Raw genomic sequence first — 14723 nt, forward strand, 5'->3', positions numbered from 1 at the left:
AATAAAGCACACCAATTTGTTTCTGATTGTCTATACAACACTTGAAAAAATAATGTCATGCCCTACACTGAAAGCCGGCTGAGATTGTCCTTTTAGCTGCATAGATAACAATAATTCAAATATGCTAGATGACATGACAGCTAAAAATTGGCGGGTAGCCAACATTAACAAGTCATTATAGTACAGTACAGTACAGTACATTACAGTATTCAACCTAATCTTCAGAGAAAAAACGCTATGGAGACTGGGCTACAATGGATGGAATAACAGTATTACATTTTTGTGTTTTGAACAAATGAATATGCCTCGGGTTGAGATACTTACTGTAGTCAGTGGCAGTGATTGAAATGAATGAAGCTTCGGGATTCCCGGTAAAAAGCGTGACGTGACGTTGCCGTGGTAACGACTGACTCTTCTTCTCATTCAGTAGCTTATTATTAATATAATTTGCCTACTATGAAAGAAAATACCTTTGAAAAAAGGTCACATAGTGGGCGGTAATTATTACTGTTTTCTAATCAATAAATCTTTTATTTTATCGTTATTTTTAATATTCATTTCACTGAATTTTGTTGTCTAAAACAGGTTGTGTGTGATATAACTGTCGTTTTGGTGTAATGAGGTAGTTATTATAGCCTATTTACTACCGCTGGACTTTTTGTTTACGTTTCTAAAAAGGAAATCCTGTCCTTTTTTAGCATTTTACCACATGAATCATATTTTCTAGCGGTTGCCTGTACATCGGTGCAAGGCTGATATTTATTTTTCTCAAAAGGTATTTTCTTTCATAGCAGGTTAATAATAATTAAAATAGCCTGACATTGATAATGTGTTAATGAATGAGAAATAGAGTCAGTGTTACCACACCGGGACCACAGCTGTGCAATAAGCCGTATGGATTTTTGGGGGATTTTTTTTGATTACATATCATTTTCATTTGGTCACTGTAACAGCTACATTACTAAAAATTGAATAGGGAGATATTGAGCTTCTGGGTTGCGTATGCAAATAACAATAAACCACCACAGCAAGCTTAGGGCTCTAGCTGGCTGGAAATGTTGAGGATATAAATGAATTCTACAGTGAGGAAAAGTACTATACCATGTTATACTGGATGTATATAGCTCTTACAGTAGTAGGTACATCTGAGTAGCCTACATGTTTTGTTATGGCCTCAGCTGGCGTCCTCACCATGGTAACCGTCACTGAGGATCATGGGTAGGCAAGGCAAGGCAAGGCAAGGCAGTTTTATTTATATAGCGCATTTCATACACAATGGCAATTCAATGTGCTTTACATAAAACAGAAAAACATGTAATTTGAGAAACTTAAAACATACAATTAAACCCCCCCCCCCCCCCACCCCCATAATAAAAACAAAGTACAGAAAAATAGAAAGACATAAATAAAATGATTGCAGCATAAAATAATAAATTAGCTTTAAAATCATTAAAAGGACATAGAGTGCAAATGAAAGATTAAAATGTAAAGTGCTTTAGAAGAGCTCAATCGTAAGCACAGGAGAAGAGAAATGTTTTTAACCTGGATTTAAAAATGTTCACTGTTGGGGCTGATTTCAGTTCTGCTGGTAGTTTGTTCCAGTTGTGTGCAGCATAACAGCTAAAAGCTGCTTCACCATGTTTAGTTTGAACTCTGGGCTCAACTATCTGACCTGAGTCAGTAAATCTCAGAGCTCTACTGGGTTTATATTCTACTAACATGTCATTTATGTATTCTGGACCTAAACCATTCAGTGATTTGTAGACCAGTAGCAGAACTTTAAAATATATTCTATAGCTGACTGGGAGCCAGTGTAAAGACTTTAGAGCTGACTGGGAGCCAGTGTAAAGACTTTAGAACTGGAGTAATGTGCTCTGATCTCTTTGTTCTGGTTAAAACTCGAGCTGCAGCGTTCTGAATGAGCTGCAGCTGTTTAATGCTTTTTTGTGGGAGTCCAGTCAGAAGACCGTTACAGTAGTCGAGTCTACTTGAGATGAAAGCATGAATCAACTTCTCCTGGTCTGTTTGAGACATAAAACCCTTCACTCTGGATATGTTCTTAAGCTGATAGAAGGCTGTTTTGGTGATTGATTTGATATGACTGCTGAAAGTCAGATCTGAGTCTATCAGCACGCCAAGGTTTCGGACTTGGTCCGTAGTTTTTAGAGAGAGTGACTCCAGATGTTTACTGACAGCAATCCTCTTCTCTTTATTGCCAAAAACAATGACCTCAGTTTTGTCCTGATTTAATTGAAGGAAATTTTGGTTCATCCAATTAGTTACTTGCTCTAAACAGTGACACAATGACTGTATTGGACTGTAGTCATCTGGGGACAGTGCTAGGTATATCTGTGTGTCATCTGCATAACTGTGATAGTCTACATTAGAGTTCTGCAGAATTTGACCCAAGGGCAGCATATATAGACTGAACAGTAGGGGTCCAAGAACTGACCCCTGAGGAACTCCACATGTCATAGCCACTCGATCAGATTCATAACTTCCAATGGTCACAAAATAACTCCGCTCTTCCAAGTAGGACCTGAACCAGTCTAGGACTGTTCCGCTGAGTCCTGCCCAAGTTTCCAACCTGTTCAACAGTATACTGTGATCCACAGTGTCAAATTCAGCACTGAGATCCAACAGGACCAGAACTGACACCTTGCCTGAGTCAGTGTTCAACCTTATGTCATTTAACACTCTAATAAGAGCTGTTTCTGTACTGTGGTTAGGTCGGAAGCCTGATTGAAATTTGTCAAAAAGGCCACTGGAGTTCAAGAAATTACTGAGTTGATTAAAAACCACTTTCTCAACGATCTTGGCTATAAAAGGAAGATTTGAGATAGGTCTGTAGTTGGTTAACATGGAAGCATCCAGCGTTCTCTTTTTTAAGAGTGGCTTAATGGCAGCTACTTTTAGGAGTTTAGGAAACACACCTGATTTAAGTGAGCTATTTATTACTTGTCGCAAATCTGTTTGGACAGAGTTCACAATAGTTTTAAAGAAATCTGATGGCATTGTGTCAAGACAGCATGTTGATGGTTTTAGATGCTGCACTGTTTCCTCTATGGTTTTTTGGTCAACTGTTTTAAATTCTGACATTGCAGTTGAGTTATTCCTGGGAGGTCTTAGGGATTGCATCATTTTATTGTTTTGTTGATTTGTGTTGATATTTAGCCTTATGGACTGGATTTTTTCACTGAAAAAGCAAGCAAATTCATTGCATTTTTCTGTGGAAAGGAGTTCTGGAGCTATCTGTTGAGGGGGGTTTGTAAGCTTATCAACTGTAGCAAACAGAGTACGAGTGTTGTTGATGTTCTTGAAAAATGTTGCTGTCTAGCTTTGAGTAACTCATATTTAAAATTACAAAGACTTTGTTTGTAGAGGTCAAGGTGAATTTGAAGTTTAGTTTTTCTCCACTTACGCTCTGCCTTCCTGCATGCTGTTTTTAAAGCCTTTATCATCATAGTGTTCCTCCATGGTGTTTTCTTTCTGCTCAAGGTTGTCTTAGTTTTAATAGGTGCAACAGCATCCATGACATTTGAGATTTTCCAGGCTAATGTAGCCGCTTCTGCTATCGTCCTAAACTGTCCCCTTTATAACAGATTTCTCACAAACGAAGGTGAAAATAATTAAATCCAATGATCATAACGTTTACCCGTCGTTCTTTTTAGGTATCAAAGACACTTGTGTTGTTGTGTTGGCAAATGTTGAGGATATAAATAAAATCGACAGTGAGGAAATTAGTCTACTTTAAGCAGCGGGTTATCCGGTCTGAGAACGGGATAAATGTGAGATGAATACTGGACAAGGAGAAATATATCCCTGTTAAATATTGACTAATGTAGCAGTTATTGTTTCCAAGTGAAAATCATAGGCTATGTAATAAAAAAAAATCTATAGCCTACGGCTTATTGCACAGCTGTGCTCCCGGTGTGGTAACACTGACTCTATTTCTCATTCATTAACACATGATCAATGTCAGGCTATTTTAATTATTATTAACCTGCTATAAAAGAAAATACCTTTTGAGAAAAATATCTATCAGCCTTGCACCGATGTGCAACCGCTAGAAAATATGATGTTGACGCTCTAGTAGTATGACGCAATTTCATAACAGCCTATGAAACTATTGATTTTATTATTATTCATGTGGTAAAATGCTAAAAAAGGACAGGATTTCCTTTTTTAAAAACGTAAACAAAAAGTCCAGCGGTAGTAAATAGGCTATAATAACTACCTCATTACACCAAAACGACAGTTATATCACACACAACCTGTTTTAGACAACAACAAAAATCGTATTTAATGCACTATAATAAATTCAGTGAAATGAATATTAAAAATAACGATAAAATAAAAGATTTATTGATTAGAAAACAGTAATAATTACCGCCCACTATGTGACGTAGTTGAACCGGGGAATCCGTGTGTCCACCACGAAAGAGGATTCCCATTGACTTTACTGTGGCATTGTTTCCGTGATTGGGACACGTAAATTTGACACATTACGTGTCCCCATCACGGAATTCAGTGTTAAGAAGTCGTGACCGCATCACGTATTTCTGAGAGATCAGGCTGAAAAAAACAAAACTTAAGGCCTTATAAGGCCGATGCAACTGCAGTGAGGGCATCTCAAGATTTGGTGCCAAGGGGTAAGATCATGTTTTGGAAGAAAGCTGATTGGTTAAACATACACCAAACATGGCGAGGGGTTGTAAATTTTGGCAAGGGTCAGCCCCCCTCCCTGAGCTACTACCTTACCGTGGTGGAGGGGTTTGCGTGTCCCAATGACCCCAGGAGCTCAGTTGTCGGGGGCTTTATGCCCCTGGTAGGGTCTCCCATGGCAAACAGGTCCGGGGGGAGGGGCCAGACAAAAGGTAGCTCAGAAAACCCCGATGACGAGCAAGATAATTGGTTTTTCGTGTCCCTTGCCCGGACGCGGGTCACCGGGGCCCCCCCCCTGGAGCCAGGCCTGGGGGTGGGGCTCGGAGGCGAGCGCTTGGTGGCCGGGCCTTCCCCCATGGGGCCCGGCCGGGCATAGCCCGAAAAAGGGACATGGGACCCCGCTCCCACAGACCCACCACCAGTGAGAGGGGCCAAAGGGGTCGGGTGCAATGTGAGCTGGGCAGCGGCCGAAGGCGGGGACCTTGGCGGTCCGATCCTCAGCTGCAGAAGCTAGCTCTAGGGACGTGGAACGTCACCTCTCTGGTGGGGAAGGAGCCTGAGCTGGTGCGTGAGGTTGAGAAGTTCCGGCTAGATATAGTCGGCCTCACCTCGACGCACAGCAAGGGCTCTGGAACCAGTCTCCTTGAGAGGGGTTGGACTCTCGTCCACTCTGGAGTTGCCACTGGTGTCAGGCGCCGGGCAGGGGTGGCAATACTTATTGCCCCCCGGCTTGGTGCCTGTATGTTGGAGTTTACCCCGGTAGACGAGAGGGTGGCCTCCCTCCGCCTTCGGGTGGGGGGACGGATCCTGACTGTTGTTTGTGCCTATGGTCCAAACAGCACTTCAGAGTATCCAGCCTTTTTGGACTCCTTGGAGGGGGTGCTGGAAAACACTCCCCCTGGGGATTCCCTCGTTCTGCTGGGGGACTTCAACGCCCATGTTGGTAGCGACAGTGAGACCTGGAAGGGTGTGATTGGGAGGAACGGCCCCCCTGATCTGAACCCGAGTGGTGTTCTGTTATTGGACTTCTGTGCTCGTCACGGATTGTCCATAACGAACACCATGTTCAAGCATAAGGGTGTCCATATGTGCACTTGGCACCAGGACACCCTAGGCCGCAGTTCGATGATTGACTTTGTAGTTGTGTCGTCGGACTTGCGGCCGCATGTCTTGGACACTCGGGTGAAGAGAGGGGCGGAGCTGTCAACTGATCACCACCTGGTGGTGAGTTGGCTCCGATGGTGGGGGAGGATGCCGGGCAGACCTGGCAGGCCCAAACGCATTGTGAGGGTCTGCTGGGAACGTCTGGCAGAGTCTCCTGTCAGAGAGAGTTTCAACTCACACCTCCGGGAGAGCTTCGACCATGTACCGGGGGAGGCGGGGGACATTGAGTCCGAGTGGGCCATGTTCCGTGCCTCCATTGTCAAGGCGGCTGACCGGAGCTGTGGCCGCAAGGTGGTCGGTGCCTGTCGTGGCGGCAATCCCCGAACCCGCTGGTGGACACCGGCGGTGAGGGATGCCGTCAAGCTGAAGAAGGAGTCCTATAGGGCCTTTTTGGCTTGTAGGACTCCGGAGGCAGCAGACAGGTACCGGCAGACCAAGCGGAGCGCAGCTAGGGCGGTCTCTGAGGCAAAAACCCGGACATGGGAGGAGTTCGGTGAGGCCATGGAAAAAGACTTCCGGACGGCTTCGAAGAGATTCTGGACCACCATCCGGCGTCTCAGGAGGGGGAAGCAGTGCACCGTAAACACTGTGTACGGTGGGGACGGTGTGCTGCTGACCTCGACTCGGGACGTTGTGGATCGGTGGAAGGAATACTTCGAAGACCTCCTAAATCCCACCAACACGCCTTCTGGTAAGGAAGCAGGGCCTGGGGGCTTGGGTGTGGGCTCTCCTATCTCTGGGGTGGAGGTCGCCGAGGTGGTTAAAAAGCTCCTCGGTGGCAGGGCCCCGGGGGTGGATGAGATCCGCCCCGAGTTCCTCAAGGCCCTGGATGCTGTGGGGCTGTCATGGTTGACACGACTCTGCAGCATCGCGTGGACATCGGGGGCAGTGCCTCTGGATTGGCAGACTGGGGTGGTGGTCCCTCTTTTTAAGAAGGGGGACCGGAGGGTGTGTTCCAATTACAGGGGAATCACACTCCTCAGCCTCCCTGGTAAGGTCTATTCGGGGGTGCTGGAGAGGAGGGTCCGTCGGATAGTCGAATCTCGGATTCAGGAGGAGCAATGTGGTTTTCGTCCAGGCCGTGGAACAGTGGACCAGCTCTACACCCTCTGCAGGATCCTTGAGGGTGCATGGGAGTTTGCCCAACCAGTCCACATGTGTTTTGTGGACTTGGAGAAGGCATTCGACCGTGTCCCTCGGGGGATCCTGTGGGGGGTTCTCCGGGAGTATGGGGTATCGGACTCCCTGATAAGGGCCGTCCGTTCCCTGTATGACCGGTGTCAGAGCTTGGTCCGCATTTCCGGCAATAAGTCGGACTTGTTTCCAGTGAGAGTTGGACTCCGCCAGGGCTGCCCTTTGTCACCGATCCTGTTCATAATTTTTATGGACAGGATTTCTAGGCGCAGCCAGGGTGTAGAGGGGGTCCGGTTTGGTGACCTCAGGATTGGGTCACTGCTTTTTGCAGATGATGTGGTCCTGTTGGCTTCATCAGACCGTGACCTCCAACTCTCACTGGATCGGTTCACAGCCGAGTGTGAAGCGGCCGGGATGAGAATCAGCACCTCCAAATCCGAGGCCATGGTCCTCAACCGGAAAAGGGTGGAGTGCACTCTTCGGGTCGGGGATGAGATTCTGCCTCAAGTGGAGGAGTTCAAGTACCTCGGGGTCTTGTTCACGAGTGAGGGAAGGATGGAACGGGAGATCGACAGGCGGATCGGTGTGGCGTCTGCAGTAATGCGGACTCTGCACGGATCCGTCGTGGTGAAGAGAGAGCTGAGCCGAAAGGCGAAGCTCTCGATTTACCAGTCGATCTTCGTTCCTACCCTCACCTATGGTCATGAGCTTTGGGTAGTGACCGAAAGAACAAGATCGCGGGTACAAGCGGCCGAAATGAGCTTCCTCCGTAGGGTGGCTGGGCTCTCCCTTAGAGATAGGGTGAGAAGCTCAGTTATCCGGAGGGAGCTCGGAGTAGACCCGCTGCTCCTCCACGTCGAGAGGAGCCAGATGAGGTGGTTCGGGCATCTAATCAGGATGCCTCCCGGACGCCTCCCTGGTGAGGTGTTCAGGGCACGTCCCACCGGTAGGAGACCCCGGGGAAGACCCAGGACACGCTGGAGAGACTATGTCTCTCGGCTGGCCTGGGAACGCCTCGGGGTCCCCCTGGAAGAGCTGGACGAAGTGGCTGGGGAGAGGGAAGTCTGGGCTTCCCTGCTTAGGCTGCTGCCCCCGCGACCCGACCCCGGATAAGCGGCAAGAAGATGGATGGATGGATGGATGGCAAGGGTCAGCCCTATTGACAGTATAAAAAAGACTCCCCAAGAGTCTTATCTCTTTGTGTCATTGGTGCATGGACATGGTCTGTGTATTGTGATTCCGGGTTTTGCTGTCGACAATAAAACTCTAACTGCATTCAGCTGGACGACTCCTGATGATCTTTGATTTGATTTAATTTTGAACTTCAATATTTTGAACAACGAGAAACTTATCGAATATTGTCACAACAATAAATTGGCACCCTTCAGACGGGACACGTTGTGGCCGACGGATCGTTATCAACGGGAGGACAACTTTTCCATCTGCGCTCCAGCTATCAGGCCCTCAAAATTAAAAAAGGTAAGCAGAGCCTATTTTTTTATATCTGCAAATTTGAGTTGCTGAGTGAGCAGATGTGAAGGGAGTCCGCCCAAAAAGATAAGAACCTATAACGGCCCACGCACCGAACTAATTTGACACAAAAGTTAATGTTGAAAAAAAAAAAAAAAACGCTAAAACCATCAAAAGAAAAAAGGGAGTTACGGAAAGCTGAATGCACCCGTCTGTGTTGTATGTTCATATGTCCTTGTGTCCATGATTATTAACTGAATACATTACTAGCGGAACAGAGTGTGGATGGTTCTGAGTTTTGAGACAAAGTAAATTTTGCAAGTTGTATGTTGGCTTGTCGCGACCTTGTGTTTGAGGGGGAGGTTTTGGCTGGCGATAAGAGCGAAAGAATTGAAGCAACACAGCAGTCATCTGTTATATAGAGAAGAAGTGAAAATATCTGTAGAGGGAAAACCGTAAGTGCAGAGGGTAATCAGGAGGAGATAGTAATGTATCAGTATAAGTAAGGGACAATTATTTTTAGATAAAAATTGTTGCATGTTATATGTCTGGCTTGTCAAATAACCGCTGACGGTTGATTGAAAAATAGATTACTAGGTCTGGTTATCAATAGATAACGCCAGTGATTATAAAATAGATTACTAGGTCTGGTTATCAATAGATAACGCCAGTGATTATAAAATAGATTACTAGGTCTGGTTATCAATAGATAACGCCAGTGATTATAAAATAGATTACTAGGTCTGGTTATCAATAGATAACGCCAGTGATTATAAATAGTTACTAGGTCTGGTTATCAATAGATAACGCCAGTGATTATAAAATAATTACTAGGTTTGGCTATCAAAGAATAGTACCAGTAATCATAAAGAGAATTACTAGGTTTAGACTATTATTCAAAGAATAGTACCAGTAATCATAAAGAAAATTACTAGGTTTAGACTATTATTCAAAGAATAGTATCAGTAATCATAAAGAAAATTACTAGGTGTAGACTATTAATCCAAAGAATAGTACCAGTAATCATAAAGAAAATTACTAGGTGTAGACTATTAATCCAAAGAATAGTACCAGTAATCATAAAAAGGCTTACTAGGCTCAGACTATTGAAAAAAAGAATAGTGCCAGTAGCCATGAGCATGCAGAAATCAGCTGGCTCCAAACTCCCCCGTCACGATCATCTGTCAAGACCGTAGGCCTCTCTGGGAAAACACAAATAATACCCCTAACTCAACCTGTACCGATGTTCATCACAGGAAAATCAATAACAGCGTTCCTGTTATATAAATATATAAACACCCCCATCAACCTGTTGGAACGAGACATCTTATGCCCAATAAAAGCCAACATCATATGCACACATGAAGGATTGAAGGTGGACTTTCCATGTGATCATACGTATCGGCTAGTGCCAGTACGAGTAATGGAAAAAATCGACACCTTAACACAACCAGCTGTATACTGGATCCAATGGCCTCCAAAATCAGAACTGAACCAAAAGTGGGAGACCTGGAGAAACTGGACATTGAAACAGATGGGAGCAGTGCATAAACCTCTATCACTGTTACACTGCACCCTGATGTATGATGAAACACAAGAACACGCGGACTATGAGAAATGTTGGGAAGAAATGATCAATAAAAAACCTGTTTATATGTTCAGTTTGAACATATATGTGGGGCCACAAGGAGCAGCAGCAGCAGTGTACCTTCTGCCCAAATTACAGCAGTGGTTCCAGGTCCCAGACTCTGCACCACACGTCACGCTTATCTTAAATATGGAACAGAGTTCCGCATCAAAAACAATATCCACTAGAACATGCTATAGATGGCATCAGACCAACCATTGAAGGTCTGCTAAAAGCAGGAGTGCTCATGAAGACCCAGAGCCCTTGCAATACACCCATCTTTCCACTAAAAAGCCACATTCAAATGATTATCGTTTGATACATGATCTGCGTGCTATCAACACCGTTGTGGATGGTGACACTCCCATCATCCCAGACCCCCACACATTACTTTCAAACATTCCCCCAACAGCTCAATGGTACACAGTAATAGACCTATGCTCTGCATTTTTTAGTGTACCACTGCATCTAGACTCACAATATCTGTTTGCATTTACTCATCAAAACCAACAGTATACGTACATTCGGTTAACACAAGGCTATGTCGATAGCCCCTTTATTTTAAACAAAGTGTTAGCCAATGACTTGCAGCTCTTAAATATGGTGAGCACAATAATTTAGTACTTAGATGACCTGCTAATATGTAGCCCCACCAAGGATCAATGCAAAAAGACTCAATTGTATTATTAACTGCATTAGCAAAGGGGGGACACAAAAACAGTAGAGGCAAATTACAGTTATGCCAGACAGAGGTTCAATAGATAGGAAGACAGTAGAATGGAAACTATAACCAAAGCTTCCAAGCCGCAAACGATTGGACAAATGTTGTTTTTCCTGGGATGGCAGGGTATGGTCACCCGTGGATTTGCGTATATGTAATCAAAGCAGCCCCACATAGAGGAATAATTAGAGCTGCAGGTTCAACAAAATCCTTTGCTGACTCATTTTGGACAGCAGAGGCAGAAGGTGCTTTTCAAGCCCTGAACAGATATGCAGACCGCTCCAGTACTCTGTGATTCTGACTATGCTTAACCATTTCACTTGTATATTGCAGAAAGAACTGGCTATGTATGCATGGGTCTAATGCAGGAAACCACAACGGGTAAGCAACCATTAGCTTATTACAACACTAAATTGGACAACATTAAAACAGGTCTGACACCCTATTATCAGGGGCAGGCAATGGCAGTTTATGTTAACCATTCTTTATACATCTCATCAATTACATGCTCTCCTCACCAGCCCCAGTTTTGTACTTATGCAGGAATACTATCTGCACCAGTATTAAGAATTCAGCGCTGCAACACTATCAACCCAGCAACGCAGGTGACACCTGTAAAAGGCTCACCACATGATTGTCTTCAAGCCACTGATGTGTTTCTGAACCCATGAAAAGATATGCATAATCGACCAATAAACAGCAGACCTTACTTTGTTGGTTGATGGTTCCTGTTTTAGAGACGCCACAGGCACCCATGCAGGTTATTCAATTGTACAGCTGCTGCCAGATGACACCTTTACAGAAATCCAAGCGATTAAATTATCTCAACCATTGTCAGCTCAGTTAGCGGACATCAAAGCTTTGACTGCAGCATGTAAACTGGCAGCAGGTAAGCGTCTCAACGTATATACAGATTCATAGTATGCCTACACAATCTGTCATATACACAGTAACATCTGGAAACAAAGAAGCTATTTAAAAGCTAATGGCGCACCAGTAATACATGGGGAGCCATTCAAGTACTATTAAGAAGATATTCATCTTCTAACAACATTAGTCATTATTAAATGTGCAGCCCAAAAAAAAAAAAAAAAGCAATCTTTTTCACAGCCAAAGGCAACAATTTGGCAGATGAAGCCACCAAAACAAGCTGCACCTAGTAGGTCCATTATTAAGTTGCTAAAAGACTGTGAGCCTCTCACTACTTAAGCATATTTAAAAACAGCCCAAGACAAAGCAGAAGTATATGAAGAATTAATGTAGTTTGAAAGAAGTGCTATCAAAATTACGCAGGATGGACCTCAGAAATGCTTTTGGCGTAATGCTCACACATACTGTGTTTTACCTATTTTGTTAATGAGGTGTGTTATTTGTAATGCGCATGGCTTTAGCCATTGCGCAAGGGGGGAGGTGATAACATGACTCCAAAGTGTCTGATAAAAAAAAACATTTTTGGCACAAACAGTAGATAAAACATTGGCAGAATGTGATGTTTGTACACACCATAACATAAAAGTATTTTCAGCGCCGCTCACACACATCCCACCACCTACTGGACCATCTCACCATCTGATGATGTAATACGTAGATGTGACAGAGTGTGCTAAAAGGTAAGGGAACATCTTGGTAATGATTGATAGATTCGGTAGCTAAATTTTTTGTGAAAAAAGTTTTAAAAGGTTTGGTTTCCCAGATACCATCAGTTCATACAATGGAAAAAGCATTTGTTGCAGCTTGCGCTTGTGTTCATGCGAACATAAACTAACAGACTAACACGCTTAACAACGCATAACGCTTAAAAATGACAGGGAGACCAATGCTGGTTCCCTATTTAAAGGGTCCCCATAATGGACCTCTGCTTGAATAGTAAACCAACAAAATTTTCTGCAAACATCTAAACGCATATATACAAAAAGTTACATTTCAACAGGTGAAAGATGCAACCAAGGACAGAGACGCAGACATCCCAGGTACACAGTAGAAGATCAAACCAGGGAACTGGGTCCACGTTAAGGTGTTCAAATGAAAGTGGGACACACCTCCGACAACAAGGTCTTTAGAGTCTTTTTAGCAACCTCAACTGCTCACAAAATCAAAGGTAAGAAAGTTTGGTTCCATTTAAGTCACTGCTGCAGGATCAGAGACCCAAGTGAGACAACAGAAGTACAGCATGAACCTGAAAAGGCCAATGCCACCCAACTGGAAAATAAAATTACTTGGTATCCAATTTGGTACCAGAACCTAAAGTTAAAACAAGACAATGGCCAGAATGTGCATTAGCAATTGGAGTGTCAGCCGTAGAACAAAGAATAATACCAATTGACAAAGTGATGAAATTCACATACGTAAAATCAGCTTCACATAACCAAGCACTAACGACTGATCGGAACAAAATAATTGACAACCCAATTCACAAACAATGCAATACAGAAGGAGTAGTGAAAGTGGTGATGATGTGCTCAACCCAGCAGTATGCTAACCTCAAGTACAACAAAATTATGATAAAAGCTAAAACTAGAGAACTAATGAAAATCGCCCATTGCATTAATCCAAACAAGCAGAAGTAATCAGATGGAATAATAATATTTTGTACCAATGGTTTAAGTTTTCAACTAGACAAATAAGTAATCAAACCTACATTGCGTGCTACAATGCAAAAACACTGCCCATAGTTATGCCAATCTCAATGGAAAAAGATGCCTGTAGAAACAAAACTTCTTGTTTTGCCTACTGTGTAATGATAATGGCCAGCTGGAATGACGAAGCAGCAAAGCATAAATTAACAGTTTGTCCCAGACGATTGGATAACCAATTTGAACCATGGGTACCACCACTGACTGTAAAAGCAGACGGACTGGTACATCCTCTCTGTTTAATGAGAGGAAAAAGAATAATAATGCCTATAAGAAACTCACACCCAATTCCTTAAACTCAATTACTGGATTTGCAACACCAAATGGAACCCACTATAAGTGGAGCTCCCGAGTTTTCAACCAGACCAATCAGGCACCTCTTGTCAGGTCAAGGAACCGGCTGGATACTATTAGTAGGACCAACAATTAATGCACAATATATTGCGCGTAACGGCAGATGGAAAAATTACTTATGGTATAATCAAGAGCGATTTATGAATTGGACAATCAAAGTAATTCACGGAATTAACGAACAATTGTATGTCACCTCCCAAATGACACTGCAAAATAGGTTTGTGATAGACAGATTAATGGCTAAAGAACAGGGGGTTTGCAACTGTTTCAGAGACAAGTGTTGCACAGAAATACCACAATTTGCAGGAGAAAAAGGCAACCTCTCAATATTATTGAAGCAAATGGAAGCAATGAGGGATGAACATGTGAAGAATTGGAACACCAAACCAGAAGCATTGGATAAAATTTGGGAATGGATAAGCAAATTATCATGGCCATGCATTTTTCAAATCATAGGAACTATATTAGGCGGCCTCTTTCTGACAGCAGCAGTAGTTATATGCTTCCAATAATAAAATGATGATAAACAACACAACCAAAGTAATAATGGTACAGTTTCCTGTCCTGGTGAGGGATCTAGAAGAGTTAAATGTACACAAGTACAAAGAATATTCCAATCAGGACACCGAGACTCCGATATATGAAGACTACTAAAAACCAAAATGACGGACGCTTCAACCAATAAGAGACCAAAACACAAAAGTAAAAGACCCCAACATAAAAAGGCAAAGACGTTCTAGCACGAAAAATGATAAATTACAAGACATAGTCAACAGACTTCCATATGGACTAATTAATTTAGAAAAATCCAAAATGCACGTACAACACTTTAAATATTTAGTGATGAGTAAAAATGCGAACATGCGTATACAGAATATACAATACTTGCAATAAACATCCAAATTTATGAATTAGATAACGGATTGAGCATGAAACACCACAACATACCCCTCTG

Source organism: Scomber japonicus, chromosome 2, assembly GCF_027409825.1.
Source record: "Scomber japonicus isolate fScoJap1 chromosome 2, fScoJap1.pri, whole genome shotgun sequence".
Classification (NCBI taxonomy): Eukaryota; Metazoa; Chordata; class Actinopteri; order Scombriformes; family Scombridae; genus Scomber; species Scomber japonicus.